General features: G+C 46.1%; 1 long non-coding RNA gene across 1 annotated transcript; it reads left to right on the forward strand.

Moving 5' to 3' along the window:
- Positions 1 to 1,980: 1,980 nt before the first annotated feature.
- Positions 1,981 to 7,343, forward strand: LOC136612222 (uncharacterized). Its single transcript, XR_010790374.1, has 3 exons — positions 1,981 to 2,032; positions 4,895 to 4,948; positions 7,295 to 7,343. It is a non-coding gene; the product is annotated as an uncharacterized lncRNA (long non-coding RNA).
- The last annotated feature ends 7,738 nt before the right edge of the window (positions 7,344 to 15,081 follow it).

Genomic DNA, 15,081 nt, shown 5'->3' on the forward strand with positions numbered 1-15,081 from the left:
TGCAGACCTTCATTTTATGCAGCTGATAGAGGTGAGATATTGGTGAATTTAACACCTACACATCACCTGTTGTTTCTACCTCTTGAATTGGGCACCTGCTTTGCTCACAAACACTTCTATATCTTAGGCAACTTGTACACGGGGCAACAGTTGACCGAAAAATCACTCAAACAAGTGATGGTCATCCGGGGTAAAGGGTACTGAATGGGAAGTCACTCATTAGTTGCTTATTTTAAGGTCAAAGACCAGGGATTAGTATTTTCAGGGTAGAGTAGACATTATCCCGAGTAAAATACCAATACATGCATATGATATAGGGAACGATTAAGGTTCACAAGGTCCGGTTGGTTAAGGGTTAAATGGTGCCGTATACATATGGATAAGAGGAAATTAGCAATGTTAATAAATAAAGCTGGTTCCTAGTCAATTGCTTTCCTCCTCAGTTTTTCTCCAATTGAGCCTATAGATTTATTAGACCAAGGAAGGAGAGTAAGGGTTAACTAGTGACTGATAAGTCCTTACACTCCATATACATGTGGCCCAATTCAGACCCACTGCTGTACATTTCAAAAGACCAAACAGGAAAGCAGTAACTGTCTATTAAATGCTTCAAGTCAGCACCTCGAGGGTTAATGTTGCCCGTGTGATTAAAGTGCTGCTGGCAGCTGTTCCTGTGGCTCAGGTTTCCCCTAAATCACTCTGGGATAAGAAATGCTTAAGTGAATATCCCTATTGTCTAACACAGCACCGCTGTGATAAGGTATAGGCTAAATCGGCATCGGTGCAGCTGCCCGACAGAAGGTATCGGGCCGCGGTCTAACACTATACTTGAACTGACTATCTGGAAAAACATGTACTGACTCACTAAACTATGTCATCGACGCGCTTCTGCAATGTTCTAACATATACACTGCTTCATCAGGATGAGTTAACACATATAAGTGGGAGCGGCCGTGATGTCTGGCGGCATCCCAATAGTGAGTGCCGCGCGTCTGATACAGTCAGCGCTTATATATGTAAAGCTCCTCCTTTCCTCTCTCATCCTAGCCAATCCCAAATTCTGGTTGGGATTACTCATTCCCCCTTGCCTTCTCGCCATACAAGCTGAGTAGCAGTCTCAGCTGAGACACTTCAGCACTGGACAGCTCCCTGCTGTCGTGATGCAGGGCATTAGTGTATAGGAGAGAGGATCAGCACTGGACAGCTCCCTCCTCCCTCCTGGAGCCCTGTAAAGCAGTGTTCCCCAACTCCAGTCCTCAGGGACCGCCAACAGGTCATGTTTTCAGGATTTTCTCTGTATTGCACAGGTGATGTAATTCTTATGAATGCCTCAGACATTGCCACAAGTGTTCTCACTATAGGATATCCTGAAAACATGACCTGTTGGTGGTCCCTGAGGACTAAAGTTGGGGACCCCTGCTGTAAAGGATTCTGAAGGCATTTGTGCAATAAGGGGGTTTGATGTATGGTAATTAAGACCCATATTCCAATATTCCAACCTGATTTGTCTCCGGCTTTCTCCCGGGGGGGGGGGGGGGGCGGGGGTGGATACCCTGGAGGGATCATTTCAGTTAGTTGTGTTGACTGAGCTATTAGGTTCAGTAGAACCAAATAGCTGCGTTATTCTGCCGCAGATTTACGCCGTGGGGAATGTAACATAAATCTATCTGTGGGCAGTAGCCCTTAAGGGCCTGAAAGTCGTCCTGTGTAGAAGTACCCTTACACCAGAGATGCCACAAATAACATTGGCTGCCTTAGCTTTGTAGTAAATATTCTTTTAGTGGATATGCAGTAAAAGTCTGATTGGTGGACGCTGCTTGTCTGCTTCATATCTCCCAAAACGATAATGGTGTGTGTTTGTAATCCCACCCTCACCAATCAGACCATTATAGCACATACTAACCATCAGACTCCCAGGAGTTGATAAGGCAAAACTGTGATACACTGTATATAATATTGCTGAATATCTTTATTATAGGCTTTGATGATGATGATGCACTGCCTGGACCTCAGTGTTCACTAAACCAAACTGGTAAGCAATCTGTATTTAAAGAGACATTCTGTGTTTCATTTACTATGTAACCCGTTTCCCCAGCTAGTATTACCTGGTTTATTAATCTATCCGAAGATTCCTGGAGTCCTTCTCTTCAGGTGGGTCATGTGATCTCATTCTGACCCCCTGAGAATTAGTTTGTTTTTTATGCTGTGCTATTAGTAGGAAGCTATTTGCTTGAGTACAGGTAATTGGCTTTAAAACTCTTGGGAAACACTGGGGCTGATCATCCTGCTGGAAGCTGGGAAAGGAAGTGGCAGTCCTAATATCATGCATTGTCTCCTTTTGCATGTCCGCTTGTAGTCTTTCATAATTGCTGTGAATGTCATTCTTTATTTTGTCGTGTGGTAAAGTTGCCCATTCTTATTGACAAAACAGTCCTTACATCCTGCTAACGGCACATCTAACACAAGCTGCTTGTTTGAGTTCTTCCCAAAATGACTCAATAATGTTGAGGGCTCCCCTTATGACAGATCCATGTCTCTCCTGACGCTTATACCTGTTACTTTCCACAAAGCTCCAGCACTGTGTAATATTGTGATGCTTCTGTAACAGAGGTGATCATACCGGGTCTACGTAAATACCAGCAGAGTGGTCACCCCTCTACTGATTCTAATCCTAGAATGTGTTCATTAACCCTTTGCAATCCAATTTTGGATTCGGGGTTTCCTATGGGGCTTTCTCTTTCTGTCATTTTACAATGGCGCTATCTGCTGGCTAGAGCCAGTACTGCAGTATGTGACATGCCGAAGAAGCAATCGACAACAGAGCGGCTAGTAATATAAAGTAAGAATACCCTGCTGGACCTCTTCCGACATCCAAGCTGTACAGCCTTCAATCAGAATGTCTGAAGACGTCAGACAGTGGATTGGAAAGGGTTAAGACCCTTAATCCCCCCAGCAGTTCAGGACGGGCTCTGTCCCTTCTGCAGGAAAAGGACATTATAATTTTAAACGAACAGAGCTTGTTCTACTTTAACTGTCTGTAGCTCTGTTTCTATCAGGGCTACCAGATAGAATATTTGTAGCTCTTACAGAATTGGAGCTATAGCAGTTTTAAATGGGTTTGGAAATACTAAAATTATAGATATCATTTTTTCATTTAGTGTGGTGAGGAGAGAGGGAGGGGGGGGGCATTAATTTTTGTGTATGGTATCACCCTCTACTCCCACCACTAACTCCACCTCTCCCATCAATCAGAGAGCATTGTCATATATGGGCTTTTTACAACAAAAGGAGTGAAATTACTTTACACAGTTTAATACTACAGATGCTGCAGTCATTGCTGACCGTGGCATCTAAATGTTTTTATAGAAAAAAAATACAACTTTTTACCCCTTACACAAGGCTTTAAATACTGAAAAAATAACTAAATAAACCCTACTCATGATTGGTATTGCCACATCCATAACAGCCCATACTATAAAATATTACTTTATATTTCAATCACAGCAAATTCAGCAAAAAAAAGGAATATCCAAAAAAGCTGTTTTCTGATCGTCTCGCTTCCCCTAAATAGATATAAAAAAAGGAATAAAAAAATTATATATACCTGAAAATGTTACCCATTAAAACTACACATCTGACATAAACAGGCCTGATACCGCTGTCAGCTGATAATGCTTTGGTCCTGGAATGTGGCGCCTCACAAGGTATTTGTGTAAAAGAAAAAAAAAAGGTTTTATATTGTGCGAAAGTGGTAAAGCAAAATAAAACCTGTATAAATTTGGTGTTGTCATAATCTTTAGGCCTGTTTCACAGGGGCTACAAAATCGCACCATTTTGTAGCAATGCGATGTCACTACAAAACGCATGTATGTGAAGCCCATGGTTTCCAATGGGTTCATCCACATGAGATATTTTGTAGCCTGAAAGAACCCATTGGAGACCATGGGCTTCACAGACATGTGTTTTGTAGCGATGTTGCATGGCAACAAAATCGTGGGATTTTGTAGCCCACGTGAAACAGGCGTAATGGCTTGTAGATGAAAGGTAATATAACAGTAACATAATATTTATACCATGTCATAAAAATAAATCACAAAAAACAATGGGGAAATAGCTTTTTTTCTATTGCTTCCAGCAAATAAAAATAATAATAAGTTTTTCAATACATTACGTGTACCCAAAGTTGTTTTGTATAAGGCTGCATTCAGACGACCGTATATCGGCTGGGTTTTCACGCCCAGCCGATATACGGCGTCTCTCTCTGCTGGGGAGGAGGCTGGAAAAACCAGGAGCAGTGCTCTGAGCTCCCGCCTCCTCTCTGCCTCCTCTCCACTCCCCTGCACTATTTTCAATGAGGAGAGGCGGGACAGGGGTGGAGCTAATTCATTAAATGTAGCCCCGCCCCGTCCCTCCTCCTCTCATTGCAAACAGTGCAGAGGGGCGGGGAGGGGGTGGAGAGAAAGCAGAGAGGGGGTGGGAGCTCAGAGCACTGCTCCTTGCTCTTCCAGACTCCTTCCCCTGCAGAGAGAGACGCTGTGTATCGGCTGGGCGTGAAAACCCAGCCGATATATGGTCGTCTGAATGCACCCTCGTCCTGTCAAACGCAAGGTGAAAAACAGCTACATTGATGAAAAAATGAAAAAGTTTTGATCGCTGGAACACAAAAAGGGATTCGATTTACTGGCCCCTAATGATAAAATTACTTATTTCACCAAGGGGTTAAAAATGCACTTAAGCTAACAGAGTTCTTTGTCACCATTGTTTTTTGCAACATAAATTCAAAATTGCAATAAAAAGTGACATTTTAGGCAGGAATTCCAACTGAAGGCATTTTAGACGTATTTTATAGAACTGTTTGTATTACATTAATATTTCCTGTCCTTCATTTGAACAGATCGTCAGTGCGAGAGCATGGAAATCACATGTCTGATTAATAACACCATTTGTGGTAGGTTTCACCCTCAGGTGGTTATAAACTGTGTCTGATGTAGCGTGGGTTAAAGATTTCAGTGCAGTTTTAGGTAAGGGCAAATAGTATTTAATAAAGCTTTTAATAGAGAGTCAGCTGTGCTGTCTAATAATATAGCAGTAAATCTTCTAACCCTGCAGTGACACCCCCCTAAATGTCTACCCTTGGGAAGACCCCAGGCTCCATCCCAACTTGATTTATATGTGAAGGATTTTCCCTACCCTTTTAGTCTAGGAAAGCTGCTCCTCTAAAAGGAGTTTCTATTGAAAAGTTGACTTTTAAAGGATGACAAGCAAGACTTACATGTGCCACTTAATCATCTGAATGTGGGCCAGTGCTGCATCACTAAAGTGAGCTAGAGGGGGAGACTTCTGTGGCACATTAGGGCAACTGCCAGATAAGGGTAGGGGGCAGAGCCAAATTTACCCCTAGACATTGGAGGTCCAGTGCCTAAGGCGGCCCCATGCCGGGAGCAGCCTCGTTGCCAGCAGTCAGGACTTTTTTTCAACCTCGTCTCCTGCCTCTTGTTAGAGATGCCAGTATATTTGCTGTTTTTATAGGGGCGGGGTGGAAGAGGATTCAGGATAAAGGCTGTATGGCAGAGAGGGAGGATGACAAGCCATGCTCCGCTCTCACTTCTCTGCCATGCGAAGAGACTGCAGAGCTAACACAGTAAGAGAACACAGAGGAAGCCTTGCCTGACCGCCTCAGATCCAAACTACAGACTCACTTGTGAAGTGTTAAGCCCCATTTACACACAACGATATCATTTGAACGAGGGAACGACTGAACGAATTAACGATTTTTTGCATAGAAATGCATAGCATTTAGATGGAAGGATAATGGTCTGAAATCCTCTCCATTTCCCTCATTAGCTAAGATAAACACTGTTTAGGTTGTTTGCTCAGGTGGACGTGTGTTTATGCGAGCAACTTGCTTAATGTTTAACTTTTTAATTAGTGTGAATTCATTTTAAGAAATTTTGGGCGATTAATCATTACGTGTAAATGGGCCTTAAGTAGTAAGTAATTACACTGTTTTATGTTTTCTTTAATCTCTGTAGAATGGCCACATGGAGGTAGGAGGGGGAGAGGTTGGCATAAGCGGCTTTACCTGACTCCTTATATCACTATGCTTCAGTTTTAATCTGGCCATACAATTAAGATAACATCAATTTGGACAGTCAGTCATCCATGGGATCATTTGTATGAATGATCCCACAAGTAGCTCTATAGATCAAAGTAGATGATAAGGGACCGTCAGCTTACTTCTGCATAACGTGTATGGTCGCCTTCAGTGGGGTTGTCCTAGCAAAATAAGTGTGGGTAGAGGATAATGTGTGAACTTATTCTTTAATGGTCTATTCAACAAACGTAGGGCATGTTCATATCTGTGCCTGGCGATTTGTTTGGACCGTCCACTGCAGATCTGGCATAAAATCCTGTAGGAAATAGTGCAGTATGCTCTTCTACTTTGTCTGGGAAACCGTCAGAGAGCTGGATGGAAGTCACATGGACCCATTATACTTATTGGGGGCCCTTTGGTGCTGGCATGTGCCGATCCAGTGCTTCGGTCTATCCCATTGTTCAGCTCCTATGATGGAACCGAACAGTAGAAGAGTTGAGTGCAGAGGCAATGGCAAACCACCCCAGAAAAACAGTCTGCCAAGAAAACGTTACGATGTGACGTCACCATAGGAGTTGGTCACTACTCAATGCTTGCACCAGGGGACTTCACCTTGTATCTTACTAAAGAGGTCCTATATGGTATTTGTCTTCTGTGGTCATAATTCACTCAACATAACCAAAGTTTAGATTTTTAGTTCAATCGGTTTTTATTGGTTTTCAAAGAAAAGTATTATATAGACATTGCACAACATCGTTGATATCAACATGTGTCCGTATAAGCACAACAAACAACATATCTTGGTTTCCTAATACTTATGGCATGAACTAGATTGTATAGCTTAATCTCTTGTGTCTCGTATCAGAAATTGGGAACTGCGCAATGTAAGATTATAACAAATCATGAACAAAACTGGGGGGGTGAGGGGGGGGGGATGAGTGGAAAGGTGAAGCAGGGGTAGAGGAAGGGGAAGGGGGGGTAAGGGAAAAATATCAGACTCGCTTACCCGCTCCTAAAGGTTGTTATAAACCTAACCGCAAAGTTTAGATTTTTAGATATGAATTACTTGATATGAGTTTTCTATCATTGATAAACTTTGTCTTAGACTTCTAGAATGCATATTCTGTATAACTCAATACATATGTATATGTAATTAAAGAATGTAATACTGAACCCTTGTTTCATGTTTTTATCTATTAGGACATCAACTCTGAAGCACAACAGAACACAGATCGTTCCCATTTATGACTGTGTGGTATAAATCCTGTAGATTTCCTGTCACTGTTAGTTTCTTATTTGTGCAACAATGTTTTCATTGGCTGTTTATAAGGTTTTCCTATTAATTTTAGATGTTTTCCTGTTTGCTTGTAAGAACATTTCATCTATTTAGTTTTGATGCATCAGTGTTTTGCTTGTTGTAATAGTAGACCTGTTGCTTTAAGATTATTTGGCGTTCTTATAGTAATAAGGGCCCTTAAGAGATATTCTTGTAAAAGGATTCCATTCTGTTATAAACTTGTGCCTAATTACTCTGAAATAAATCTTACATTGTTTCTAGCACACCGTGTTATTTCTGGAGCAGATGGTTTGTTTTGTGTATATTGTATCATTTAAAGGGGTTGTCCCGCGAAAGCAAGTGGGGTTATACACTTCTGTATGGCCATATTAATGCACTTTGTAATGTACATCGTGCATTAAATATGAGCCATACAGAAGTTATTCACTTACCTGCTCCGTTGCTAGCGTCCACGTCTCCATGGCTCCGTCTAATTTCGCTGGCTTGAGGGGGGCGTGACTTGCCGATGCAGAGTTAAGCCGCTCTCCTGCCGAGCTCCCGGCTCCCTCACAGTAAAAAGCCTGCTACTCACCCCTTAAACCACCCCAAACGACCGCAAAAGCAAGGATGGGGAAGAAGAAGGCTCCCAACAGACAGGAGGCAGCGGGAGAAGGCGAACCGCCGAGCATCCAGCGCTTCTTCGGGAGACACAGCGCGGCAGCTCCTTCACCCAAGATGGCGCCCGGCCATGTGCGCTCGGCATCAGCTCCCCGCAGCAACAGCAGAGCGGAGATCAGCGGACCTAGAGACCCGGAGACGGAGGGACCTGATGACAGCAGCCTAACAGATAAGTGCCTCCACACACCAGGGACACACAGCCCCCAAGCAGGCAGTGCAGAGTCTCCCTCCAGGCACCGTTCTCCCCATGCAGCACACGCCACCCTAGTACCTGGGACACAGCAGAGCCCCACAGTATATGAAGAGAGCAGCAACCCAGACCAAATACAAAGCCAGAGGGATAGAAGACACACAAGCAGCAGACAGACCTCACCCAGCAAAGTAACAGCACAAAACAGAAGCCCCCAGTCCGAGAGGAGTAGTAGTTCCTCTCAACAGAAAAGCTACAGGGGCCACGCAGCAGCCGCAGCAGCACCCCCAATGAACCCGCCAACTGATAACGAGTCGTCATCAGATGAAGACTGGGATTGGAAGGCTCATCTGAGAGCTCTCCCAACCAAAAGGGACTTCCAACGACTAGAATGCTCCCAGAAAGAAGCGCTATCCCTTATACATCGGGATCTTAAAGAGATGGGATGCCGCATAAATGCGGTAGAGGAGACACAAGACGAAGTCCTCACTACACTAGAATCCCACAGCCAAATCATCAAAGCGCAAGCCCAACAAATGGCGGACATTCTGTCTCATCTCGACGACTTAGAAAACCGCCATAGACGCAATAACCTGCGCCTGAGAGGCCTATCTGAGGAGATCGCCCCTTCTCAGCTAGAAGACTGGGCCCGCAACTTTTTCGGCTCCTTGCTTCAACGCCCATCAGACCGACCTATAGAGATAGACCGCATACATAGAACCCTGGGCCCCCGTCCCGACGACCCAGGGAAACCACGAGATATTATATGCCGCATACATTTCTATAAGGACAAGGAAGCCATATTGAAAAGCGCCCGAGACAGGAAGGATCCACCCACCCACAATGGCTCCCCTATTGCGGTCTTCCCTGATTTAGCCCGCCGCACTCTTCAGCTCCGAAAAGCCGTAAAACCGCTTCTTGAAGTTCACCGAGCCAACAACATAATCTACAGATGGGGATACCCCTTCATCCTAATAGCATCAAAAAACGGAAAGACGGCGGTCTTCAAATCACCTGCGGACCTACCTAAATTCCTCAGTGTCCTGGAACTCCCGATGGTCGCGATCCCGGACTGGCCGCACATCCCAACACTGCCCGTCACGGCACCCAAAACCACCTGGCAAGAAGCCAGACCAAGACGCCAGAGGAGCAGGAACCATCCCACCCAAATGCCCCCGGGCCCCACACGCTGAAGATACCACCTGCGAGACCCGATACTACTCGGACTACACGCGAACGAACTTTCAGCGGACGGGTCCGACTAATCCGGCCCTGCACTATTTGCCCCCGCATCGATCCATATTTGACCATTTAACCATTTAACCACAGTTCGCAAGCTGGGCACCGGGTCACCAGTCAGCCCAACCCCCCCCCCCCGGCTCCGCCAAACTTACTGAGTGTCAAACCTGCACTTACCAACCCCCTCTGATTAGTTATACTCCCCCAAATGGTCGTTTAACCATATGTTCTATTCCCCCCCTTAGAAACATGCTTTCCTGATATGTTTCTTAACGTTTGAAAATTACAGTTATAGACGAGGGAGACCGGGAGCGATTTTGACTCCCGTGTTTCCGGCTCTCACCCCCCTCCCCAACGGGTAGACGCCACCATGGTGCCGTCTGACACGGACGCCTGGTCCGAAACCCACCTCAGGAGATTGGGACTTGTCTCCCCAATCGACGGAACACACGTCCTCCGTCACCCATCCCCCCCAACCCAACCTAACCCTCTCTCCCCTATCACCCATCCACTCCCGCTTTCTAGTGTCTCGGAAGCCCTGAAGGACCCATCGTCCACCACTACACAACCACCATGACTGGTATCTCATTTTGTACATTTAATACTAGAGGCCTTAATAACCCCACCAAAAGAGGTCAGATTCTGGCTCACCTACATAAAAAACGGGCCCTAGTTGCCTTCTTACAGGAAACGCACTTTAAAACAGGCCACACACCCAAATGCAATAACAAATACTACACCAAGTGGTACAATAGCACCCACCCCGAAAAAAAGGCTTGTGGAGTATCAATAGCGATCCACAAGAACCTCCCCCACAAAGTACTGGCAGCAAAAGAGGACCCAGAGGGACGGTACATATTTCTCAAAATTGACCTCGGACACCATATCCTGACGTTAGCTAATTTATATTTTCCCAACACAGGACAAGTCGGCTTCGGGATTACCGCCCTGAGAGAACTAGAGCAATTCGCAGCAGGAACCGGCATCATCCTCGGGGGGGATTTCAACCTGACGATGGACCCTGATCTGGACTCGTCTTCGGGTAAGTCCGGGGTTTCCCTGGTCGCCACACGTAGACTAAGGAGATGTTTACAAGGACTGAGACTCGTTGACCTCTGGAGGATTCTTCATCCAGGGGTCAAGGACTACAGTCACCACTCCACAGCACATAACAGCTACGGGAGACTGGACTACCTATTCATCACACACGGTCTTCTAGACCTGGCCCCAAGAAGCACAATAGGCAATATCATCTGGTCGGACCATGCACCTGTCTTCGGGGCCCTACTGAAGCACGGCCATAGGGTAGGAGCCAACACCTGGCGCCTAAATGACAACCTCCTGACGGACGTGCTCTGCCGTGACGAGATTAACAGAACCATCGAGACATTTGTAGAAACCCATAGTAGAGACACGACATCCCCACCAACACAATGGGAAGCACTTAAGTGTGTCTTAAGAGGGGTCTTCATATCCCACGGGGCGAGGCTCAAAAAAGATAGAATAGGCAAACTGACAGACCTCAACACCCGCTTGGGGATAGCTGAACAGGCCAATAAAACTAAGGCCTCCGCCCATTTGAACACAGAGATAACCTCCCTCCGCCAGCAGATACTGGCGGTACTGGACCAGGCCCACCTGTGCATGAGAGATAGGATTAGAGGAGGCTACTACGAATATGGTAATAAATGCAGCAGTTGGCTGGCAAAGGCCTTAAACCCTCGGGAAAGCCAGTCCTACGTATTTGCGCTGAATGCACCTAAGGAGGGGAAGGTACACGCCACGGAAGACATATTAGAATGCTTCAGAAAATATTATGAAGAACTATACAACATCCCGGCCCCCCCAGAGGCGAACCCAAACGATAGTCATGACACCATAGAGGCATACTTACACAATTTTGCCTCCCAAAAGATCCCCTCGCAGGAGGCTGAGACGCTCGAAAATGACATAATGGAGCAGTAAAAATTCTGGAGGAGATCCGGAACTTAAAAGTGGGCAAAAGCCCCGGGCCTGACGGCTTCACCCCCCGCTTCTACAAAACCCTCGTGACCCAATTAACGCCAATACTATGCAAAGCTTTCAATGCGATCTCAGCAAACTGCCCCTTCCCTCGGCAGGCATTACAAGCCACAATTACCGTTATCCCAAAACCCGGAAGGGACCCCCTTTCTTGTGGGAACTATAGGCCCATATCCTTACTTAATGTGGACACAAAAATTTTTGCCAGAACACTAGCCCTAGAATCATTCATAAAGACCAGGTGGGCTTCGTCCGTGGTCGAGAGGCAAGAGATAACACCATAAGAACTCTTGCCTTGATACACAGGGTACGCGACTCCAACAGCCCCTTTTGCCTTCTATCAGTAGATGCCGAGAAGGCATTCGATCGTGTTAACTGGAGATTCCTTGAAGCCACTCTACAAAAAATCGGCTTGGGAAATAGATTAAGAAACTGGATAATGGCCCTCTACAAAAATCCCACGGCTCAAATACGAGTGAATGGGAAACTCTCACACCCAATCAATATCAAAAACGGGACACGCCAGGGATGCCCGCTATCCCCAACCCTATATATCTTAGTTATGGAGTCACTTGCTAAAGCAATCAGAGCAAATCCAGAAATACAGGGATACAGCACGGCACAAACCGAACACAAGGTGGCGATATATGCTGATGATCTCCTAGTCTATATCACAAACCCCAGACAGGCCCTACCAGCCATATTGCGGGAATTCGACAATTACAGCAAGGTTAGCAACTTTAAAATTAATCTACGCAAGTCAGAAATACTAAACATAACAATACAGCAAGCGGAACTGGCCCAACTTAAACCCCTATTCCCACTCTCGTGGCGTGAAGACAACATCAAATATCTAGGAGTAAAAATATCGCCCAACCCAGCCCAACTGTTTAACCTAAACTACGAACCCATCTACTCCTCCCTGATAAAAGATCTCGAAAGATGGAGACCTTTAACATTATCATGGTTCGGCAGAATAAACTCCATCAAAATGAATTCCCTCCCAAAATTCCTGTATCTTTTCCAGGCGGTGCCTATCCAAATTCCACGCATTTATTTCACTAAGTTACGAAGAGCCTTGATGAGATTCGTATGGGGGGGGGGGGCAGGGCTCGACTGAGCTACAAGCTCCTCACCCAAAAGAAAGAGAGGGGTGGAGTGGGCTTACCCGATATACTCCTCTACTATAGATCCGCAATATGCAGAGTAGTCCTGGACCTCATGCACAGGGGACACTCTAAATTATGGGTGGAACTGGAACAGAACTCCGCACCGTACCGGGCGCAAGGACTATTCTGGCTTAAAGGAGGACTGGGCAGACGGGGCATAAAGGTGTCGCCATTTCTGAACAATATATTAAGGATCTGGGACAGTTTCGCACACAGATGTGGGATGGTGTCGGCGCCGGGACCCTGGACCCCTCTGGTCGGCAACCCGGACTTCCCTGCGGGAGACTGGGGTATGACGTTCCTAACCAATCTTGGGGGTTCCATCCCAAGGTTACACGACTGTCTTCAAGAAAATGGAATTAAGACCCTAGAAGCGCTCACGGGGGAGAGACGCCCGGAGACGGGTGCATGGTTCCAATACTTACAATTATGCCATTACATAAAAACACTGGGCTCAATTGCAGATCTGTCAGTCCCAGCTACTCCCTTCGAGCAGTTATGTGCTAATCCCCGTGAACCAAGGGGAGAGATCACCAAGGTCTACAATATGCAGGTGGCCAGGGGGGCTCCGGGCCCGGAGCGAGGAGCGCGCGGAGCTTGGGAGGGTGAGCTGGGTCAACCCCTGACAGAGGAAGACTGGGCCAAAGGGGTTGTCTTGACCCACAAGATGTCGGTTGCGGGCAGACACCACGAGATGAATTATAAACTTATCATGAGATGGTACCGTACCCCGGTACTACTGGCCAAGATATACCCTGGTACCTCCTCAGCATGCTGGAGATGCCTGAATGGGCTAGGTATGTTTGTACACATCTGGTGGTCCTGCCCGGGTATCGCTAGATTATGGGTAGAAATAGAAGACATATACAATGCCTTGAGAAGAAAATGCTTAACCTTTACAGCAGAGATGGCTCTCCTGTCAATCTTGCCAGGGAACATTTCTGCTAACAAAAAGGATGTCCTTAGGTTTTTCCTTCTAGCCATGCGGACTTTGATCCCCAGACTGTGGAAAACTAGGACGACTCCGACACGCCTGAACTGGGCAACGGCATTAGACGAAATTAGATACATGGAGGAATTAAGAGCCAAAGATAATGACAAATGGACAACATACTACGCCACGTGGGAGGTATGGATCTCCTTCCGTAGCTCCAACGGATTTGACCTATGGGCCGAAAATGGTACAGTGCCAACCTGAATGAAGCTGAAGAACGGGACTCCTTCAGAAGCTTCCACGAAACGAGACACTCTCTTTTTCTCTCTCTTACCCCCTTTCCCTTCCCCACCCTGACGCCCCAACCTACCCTACCCCCCCCTACCCCCCCCCCCCCACCCTGTCAACTCCTCTATACCCACCCCAGTTTAGGGATCGATCGGGTACGATCCCATGTTTTTGATTATAGTTGTTATAAATATTCATTTTGATTTCTCAGAAAAGAAGCAATCTACACATTCCCGAGCCGACCAAGGAACACAACACTGATAAGTCAGGGAAGTAGTAATAAATGTTCAGGGTGACATGTATGCACTGACTCAAGCATAGGCAATGAGTCAACCCTACCACCATTAAGACCATCTTTGTCTGAGGACTTTTTCAATCTTTACTGAGCTGAGAATGGTAGTTATAGTCACATTATATTATATTATATTAAGTTAATCATATGGTCCGCTTCTGGAACGAACCACAATGTATGTTACGAGTATTGCTTTGAATAAAAACACATTTTGACCATAATTTCGCTGGCTTCTTGCTTTTTTAGACGCGCTTGCGCAGTCTGTGCTTCTGCCTGGTGAATGGGGCCGCTCGTGCCGGAGAGCTGCTCACCGCGTCGTCATCGTAGCTCCGCCCCGTCACGTGTGCCGATTCCAGCCAATCAGGAGGCTGGAATCGGCAATGGAACGCTAGGAAGGAGAAGAAAATCCAGTGCACCATGGGAGAAGACCTGCGGTGCACCGTGGGAGAAGACCAGCGGCGCCATCTTTAAAAGAAGAATAGAAGAAGCTGCAGAACGCTGATGCAGGTAAGTGCAATGTGCTTTTTAAAAACTAACCTATGTTTTCTTTTTAACAGGGCAGAATGCGGGGGTAAGTGAAAAAAATTTTTTTTACGCTTTCGCCGTGAGACAACCCCTTTAACTCACTCAAATATGCAAAGAAAAGCAAGATAGGATAGGTAAAGTTATAAATACTGACGCCGGCCACAATACAATCCAGATTTGGTTATAACTTGAAGTATTCGCTGTTAGCATCAAGGACTCACCGCTTGTATCAAAAAGAAGTCGTGTTGGAGGGGGCATGGCTAACTGCCGATGGAGTGAGCCGCGTTTGCTCTGAGCTCCCGCCGGACCCGCCGACAGAACGGACCAGTGTGCCGCCGCAGACCCAACACTGACCGGGCATGACGAAGAGGAGA

Source organism: Eleutherodactylus coqui, chromosome 1 (assembly GCF_035609145.1).
Source record: "Eleutherodactylus coqui strain aEleCoq1 chromosome 1, aEleCoq1.hap1, whole genome shotgun sequence".
In the NCBI taxonomy this organism is placed as follows: domain Eukaryota; kingdom Metazoa; phylum Chordata; class Amphibia; order Anura; family Eleutherodactylidae; genus Eleutherodactylus; species Eleutherodactylus coqui.